The 7,500-nt window shown below is 41.2% G+C and overlaps 1 protein-coding gene across 1 annotated transcript in view; it reads left to right on the plus strand.

The window, feature by feature from the left end:
• The window catches only part of LOC119599213 (tubby protein homolog), a 37,628-nt gene that overhangs the window by 15,187 nt on the left and 14,941 nt on the right, over window positions 1–7,500 (plus strand). The gene's annotated exons all lie outside the window — the stretch shown is intronic.

A 7,500-nucleotide genomic window follows, 5' to 3' on the forward strand; every position in this document is an offset into this window, starting at 1 on the left:
TTTAAAATTTTTTTATATTTATTATTTATTTTTTATTTTTTTTTTTTTAATATTATTTTTTTTATATTTATTTTTTTTTTTTAAATATATTATTTTATTCTTAAAATTTTATTTTCTTTTATGTTTTTTCTGTTTTTTTTTAAAAATTTTTAACTGGGTCTTTTTCCCCTTTCCCCCCTACCCCCCGCTGCTATAAAGAGAACGAAATATAAAATAAGATTAAATACGGAACCCGCATGGCCATGTTTCCCCCCCCCCCCCGCATCTCTACGCCCCACGCCCCGCCCCCCTTGCTGCTGCGGGGGCCCTTGGGCGGAGGTTTCCCGGGCTGGTCGTCGCGCTCGTTTTTTTTTTCTTTTTTTTTTTTGTTTTTTTTTTTTTTTTTTTTTTTTTTTTTTTTAAGGTGCGCAGAAATTATATCATATTATGTTATATTGTATTTTATTATATTGTATTACCTTATATTATGATGTATTGTATACTATATTATAAAAAAAAATATTATGTTTATATACACACATACACACACACACACACACACACACACCACCCACACACACCCACACACACCCCCACACCACCACACCCGCGCACACACCACACAACACACCACCAAACCCCCCACACACACAAAACACACACACACACCACACCACCTATATATATTTTTTTTTTTATTTATTTATTTTATAGTTTTAAATATTTTTTTTTGTGTGTGTGTGTGAACACATACATTTGTGTATGTATAAGTATAAAAAAGACAAGAACAAGAAGAAACTGATAAAACAATAACGAAAAGGGAAAAAAAGAAGAGCAACAGTTACAATAAAGATAAACACAAAAAGGCAAGAGAAAAAGAAGAAGAAGAAAAGAAAAAGATGAAGAAGAGGAAAAGGAAAAAGAGAAGAAGAGAAGGAAAGGGAAAAGGAAAAGAAGGATAGTAGGAGGATAAGGAGATAAAAAAAAAAAAAAAAAAAAAAGAAAGAAAGAAGGAAAAACAACAAAAACAGATTTCAGAAAGATAATAACGAAGAAAATCCAAAAAAACCCTGATAAAAAAAAAAAGGTGGGGGGGGGGGGTTTCCCGATCAGCACCCCTACCCCATCCCCCTCTCTCCTCCCCCCCAACCCTCCTTCTCTCTCTCTCCTCCTCCTCCCCCCCCCAACCCTCCTCCTCTCTCTCTCCTCCTCCTCCTCCCCAACCCTCCCCCCGCGCGTGGGCCGAAGGAGGGAGCGTGCGTGCGTGCGTGCGTGCGGCCATCGGCTCGAGCGAGGGCCGGGCCGGAGAGCGCGTTCATCTCCCTCGTTACGTCTGGCCGTCAGTTTCCATGGCTCCCGCTCCCACTCGTGTTCCTCTCCCCTCGCGTCCCCTCGCTGGCCTCCACGCCTCTCCCCTCACGCGCTGCTCCTGCTCTCGTCCCTGCTGCTGCTGCTGCTCCTGCTGTTACTTCTACTTCTCCGCCTGCTGTGGTTGCTGCTGACGACTGGCGGCGGTGTTTTGGAAACCGTTTTTGGGCACCGTTTTGGGGCACCGTTTTTTTTTTGTTTTTTTTTGGCACTGCCCCGCTTCCGAGACGGTGTTCCAAGGGGAGAGAGAGAAAGGATTATGAGGGGAAAAGAGGGCGACAGAGGGGAAGAGAAGAGTGGGAGGAGGAGGTAGGATCTCTCGTCCTGCGGTGATCTGGCCCTTTCCTCTGCCCCCTCCCTTCCCCCTCCCCCTTCTCCCCCCTCCCCCTCCTCCTCGTCCTCTACCCCCTTCCTACTTCATCCTTCTCTTCCGCTTTTCCCTCCTCCTCCTCCTCCTCTTCCTCCTCCTCCTTTCCTCCTCCTCCTCCTCCTCCTCCTCCTCCTCCTCCTCCTCCTCCTCCTCCTCCTCCTCCTCCTCCTCCTCCTCTTCCCCACGCTACCAGCTGATGAAGCAACAGGTGGCTTGAAGACGCGGGACCAGCTGTGCCTCCAAGACCACGCTTCCTGAGAGAGAAAAACCACCTGTAGAAAACACACACAAAAAAGGTGGTGCTCGTGTGTATTTTTCGTTTCTCCGGCGCATAGATGGTTTATTCGCGTCAACCAGCTGTGAGATTTACGAAACCCACGCTTCCTGAAAGAGAGAGGAACCACCTGTAGAAGGGGAGGAAAAAGGTGGTACAAGAAAGACAAACAGAGAGGAAAAGAAGCGATAAAAAAAAAGAATACAGGATTATGAATAAAAACAGAGAGAAGGTGGTACACGTGTATATATATATATATATATATTTTCTTCTCTCCGACGTACAGATGGTTTATCCGCGTCAACCAGCTCTGAGATTTTCGAAGCCCTGAGGATTTATTTAAGAAAGAATTATTAATTTCTTATTTTTTCCTGGAAATCCGATTCGAAAATAGTAAATTGATAGTTTAAAGATTATCGAACAATTCATACCGTCCAAAACTGTGCTTTCAAAGACCTATATTTTTAATGAAGATAATTTTCGTGTGTGTGTGCTTTTACGGGAAGGAAAATAAAGAGAAATAGAGATAGAATGGAGAATGTTTAGTGGAAAGGAAAGTGGAGATAGAATAGATGACGAAAGAAAAATCAAGAGAAATAAGGCACGAGAGAGTTGATTATTTTACTTGAAAACAAGAGATTTATAAATAAGAATAATAACAACAACAAAAACAAAAACATACTCCACAACGTCATAAACATTTACGTAAAGTAGAGACAGAGAAGAAAGAAGGAAGGAGAGAGAGAGAGAAAAAAATAATCTCCAATTTTCTTCAATTCTACTTTTGAAAAAAGGAAAAAAAAAAATCAATTCTGTCCTAAGATAAGAAAAAAAAAACAAGAACCAATTAGCTGTGATATATAGACATACGCATGTATGAAGAAAAGAAAATTTGAAAAAAGCATTTTGAATTTTCCCGCCTTTGGTCTCCGTCCAGCCGCAAGCAAGGTGTTAACAGGTACCTGAGTGAAATATAATAATGCCTTTATTTGCCTAAAGTTGAGACGCACGGTAAAGTCTGGTTCGTTCTCTCTGGTCTCTCGTTCGTTCTCTGGTTTCTAATTCACGTTTTCCGCCGTTTTTCTTTTGTTTTGTGGGTGTTTCTCGCGGTTTCTCGTGATTTCTCGTCGTTTCTCGTCGTTTCCCATCGTTTTTTTCCGCTCATTCTCTTACTATTTCTCGTAACGTATTTTCTTTTGTTTCTCTCTCTCTCTCTCTCCTTCTCCCTTTTTTTTTATTTGTTTTTTTTTTATAAAGAAGTAAATAATTACATTTGTTTGTTTATTTGTATAATCGTCTGATTGTTTGTTTTACTTTTTTCATATTATTCGTTCCAGATTATATTTTGTTTTTGTTTTTGTTTTTCTTGCGATTGTTTGATTTGTTGTTGATTTATTTGTTTGTTATTAGATTCTCTCTCTCTCTCTCGCTCTCTCTCTCTCTCTCTCTCTCTCTTCCTCTCTCTCTCTCTCTTCCTCTCTCTCTCTCTCTCTCTCTCCCCTCTCTCTCTCTCTTTCTCTTTCTCTTGGCTCTCCCTCTCCTCTCTCTCTCCTTTCCTCTTTCTCCTCTCTCTCCTCTCTCTCTTTCTCTCTCTCTTCTCTCTCTCTCTCTCTCTCTCTCTCTTGTCCCTGATTTTTGTATATTGTATTTTTTAATTTTCTCTCTCCCTTTTTTCTTTTTATTTCATTTATTTTATTTATTTTCGTTAAATAAAAAAAAAATCCTTTACTGCGTCTGTTGCAACGAAAGTGAAAATCGAAGGAATAAGAAATAGGATAAAGTAGAAGAAAAAGAAGAAGAAGAAGAAGAAGAAGAAGGAGAAAGTGGATAATAAAAGGTACCAAGATAAGAGATAATTAGTACGAAGAAAGGAAGTAGAAAGGAAAGCGAGGAGAAGGAAGGAGAAGAAGCAGGAAGAGAAGAAAAAGAGGAAGAGAGGAAAGAGACGAGAGAGAAAGGAGAAGGAAAGGAAAAAAAAAATCAGACGAAGAGAAAACAAGAATAGAAAACAGAAGAATAAGAAAAAAAGAGAAGAATAAGAGGGAAAAAATAGAGAAAAAAGAAGAAGAAGAAGAAGGGAAAGAAAACGAAGGAAAATAACAGAAAAGAAAAGAAAAGAAGGAAAAGAAAAGAAAAGAAAAATAATAAAGAAAGAAGAGAGAAAAAAACGAAAAACGAAAGAAAGAAAGAGAGAGAGAGAGAGAAAAGGGAAAAAAAATTATCTAATCTTTCTCCATAAACACCTTTTAGAACCCCCCCCCCACATCCCCCTACCCCCCCCCCCCCCTTGGCAATGAGCACCGCTGTTCGTCGACTCCTTCGAGGTAAAAAGGTTCTTCTCGTCTCCTCCTCTTCCTCCGTTTATCGCTGTTGTCATCTCCTCTCCTTTTGTCTCCTTTTCTTCCACTCTTTGGCTGTCTTTTTTTTCTTTTTTTTTCGTCTTTTCATTTTTTCCGTTTATCGCTGTTGTCATTTCCTCTCTTTTGTCTCATTTTCTTCCATTCTTTGCTGTTATTTTTCCTGTTATGCTTCTTTCTTATCGTTGTCTTCTTCTTTGTTTTCTCCTCTTCCTCCTTTTATCGTTGTCTTCTTTCCCTCTCTATTTGTTTTTCTCTCTTGTCTTCTGTTTCTCCCATTTATTGTCTCTCTTCTTTTCCCCTTTGTTTATCTTCGTTCCTCTCTCCTTGTTTTCTTTATTGCCTTCTCTGTTTCTCCTATTCTTGTTTATTTGTTTTCTTTCTTGTTCTTTATTTTCTATTGCTTATCCTCTTTTCCTTTGTTTTCTCTCTTGTCGTCTGCCCTTCTCTCATTTATTGGCTATCCCCATTTCTTCTTTATTTTTTTGTCCTTTCTGTGTTTGCCTTTTAGGGTTTTTTCCTTAATCTTTCTCTGTCTTTCTATCCGTCTATCTTTCTCTGTCTCGTTTTCGTTTTTTCTTTCTCTTTCTCTTTTTCTTTCTCTTTCTCTTTCTTTCCCTCTTTCTCTTTCTTTCTCTTTCTCTCCCTCTCCCTCTTTCTCTTTCTCTTTCTCTTTCTTTCTCTTTCTCTCCCTTTTCTCTTTCTTCTCCCTCTCCCTCTCCCTCTCCCTCTTTCTCTTTCTCTCCCTCCCTTTCATCTTTTCATGAAATAGTGTCTTGATAGCATCACATTAAGCTTACAGAATTAATCTACTTTTCCTATTAATGCGTGGAGTGGTTACTTTTTTATTCTATTTATTATTTATATTTATTTATTTATATGTATTTTTCTCTTCTTTTTTTTCTCTTTTTCGTCGTCTTTATTATTTTCCCGCGTTCGTCCTCATTCCACGTTCCTTGGTCGTTCCTGTTCCGCGTTCCCTGTTCATGGCTCCTTGCCTGTTCGTTTTCTATTTGCATTTTCGATGTACGGCTACTCTTTGATGTTTTGCTTGTATTTTTCTTCTTCGTATTTAAATGCTGTTATGTGTGATGATTGGCTTTATTTATTTATTCATTTATTTATTTATTTATTTTTATTAATATTAAGGTGTTCCGAAAGCATGGGACAGCTTATGTTGGTACCCCTGTTCTAAATTGCATCGTTATATCCAGGTTGTGCTGTTGTGGTCGCGGTAGATTTAGTATCATTGTTTGCAGGTTATGCTGTTTGTTGTTAGGTTATAATGACGTAAATAATAATTTATGAGAATGAGTCCAAGTTGTCTTATGGGTTATTTTAACCGAAATATAAATAGGACGAGATATAGGTCATGTTGCCGCTTCAGGAAGTGATCGAGATGGTAAATCCGGGTTGTGTAAGAGCGCTTAGTCGCCCAAGAGATGATGAAATCTGAAGTTTATTCATCTCTGTGGAAAAGGTCACAGATTTTACATAATATACATATATGAGGCGTTGAGAATGGGAGAGGCGACCACGGCAAATGGGTTTAGAGTTTGCGCTTCGCCCAGACCACGAGTTTTACGCCATATTTATAACCTTAATTCTCAGCCATTGATAGGCGGAAAGCAAACGACATTTTCGTTAAGTTAGCGAGTTCGCCTCTTCCATTGTCAACGCCTCGTAGGTCAGTATATTTAACGTGTTTAGATTTTAGAATGAAAATCCTCCCTTTCTTCAATCCTTCTATCCACTCTCTTTCTTTCTTTCTCTTTCTCTATCTCTCTTTCTCTTTTTCTCCTTCCTTCACACCTTCTCCCTCTTCCTTTTCCTCTCTCTCTCTCTCTCTCTCTCTCTCTCTCTCTCTCTCTCTCTCTCTCTCTCTCTCTCTCTCTCTCTCTCTCTTCTCTCTCTCTCTCGCTCTCTTTCCCATCTCTCCTCTCTCTCCTCCCCCTCCTCTCTCTCTCTCCTCTCCTCTCTCCTCTCTCTCTCTCTCTCCTCTCTCTCTCTCTCTCCTCTCTCTCCCTCTCCTCTCCCTCTCTCTCTCTCTCTCTCTCTCCTCTCTCTCTCTTCCTCTCTCTCTCTCTCTCCCACCCTCCCTCTCCCTCTCCCTCTCCCCTCCCTCCCTCTCCCTCTCCCTCCTTCCCTCCCTCTCCCTCTCTCCCCTCCCCCTCTCTCTCTCTCTCCCAGACATTCGCTCGAAAACAGCCTCCTTCACACTCCCTCCCACTTCATCTTCCTTGTTTACCACGCCCCTTCGCAGCTCCTTCCCTCTAACGGATATAGCCCCGTTTCCCCCTCGTATTTTTCCTCTCCGTTTTTTTCCTGTTTTCGTATTTTTTCACTTCTCGTATTTTTCCTTTCTCTGGTTTTGGTATTTTTCCTCCCTATCGTTTTTTTTTTTTTCTTCTCTTCGTATTTCCTGTTTTGGTATTTTTCCTTCTCCGTTTTTTTTCCTTTTCTTTTTTTTCCTCCGAGGGCATGTCCATCTCGTATTTTCCCCCTCTTGTATTTTGCTCTTTTTCGTATTTTTCCCTTTCGTATTTTCTCTTATTTCCCTTCTATTTTCCTCTTCTCGTATTTTCCTTATTCATCAATAATCCCTCCCCCCCCCCTCTCTTCCCTCATAATCTCCTTTCACCCTCTCATGTCCAGCCAACCTCATGAAATCTCTCATAACCCCCTCATCCTTTGTGACTCACAACCTCCTTTGATGACTCACAACCTCCTTTGATGACTCACAACCTCCTTTGATGACTCACAACCTCCTTTGATGACTCACAGCCGCTATGTTGACTCACAACCAACTAAGACGATTCACAACCTCCTATCATGACTCACAACCCCCATCTCTTCATAACCCCTTCACCCCCTCCACTTCCCCTTCCCCCCCACTGTCTCCTTCCGCTCGCAGAACCTCTCTCGAACTCTTTAAACCTCGTCTCACAACCCTCCTCCCTCATAACCTCCTCACTGCCTTTCTACAACCACCACTACCACTACCTCCTCCTCCTCCAACCCCCCCCACCACCACCACCACCTCCTCCTCCTCCTCCTCCTCCTCCTCCTCCTTCTCCTCCTCCTCCTCCCCACCACCACCACCTCTCCTCCATCTCTCCTCCCCCTCCTTCTCCCCTCCTCCTCCTCCTCCC

This window comes from Penaeus monodon, chromosome 42, assembly GCF_015228065.2.
Source record: "Penaeus monodon isolate SGIC_2016 chromosome 42, NSTDA_Pmon_1, whole genome shotgun sequence".
Taxonomy (NCBI): Eukaryota; Metazoa; Arthropoda; class Malacostraca; order Decapoda; family Penaeidae; genus Penaeus; species Penaeus monodon.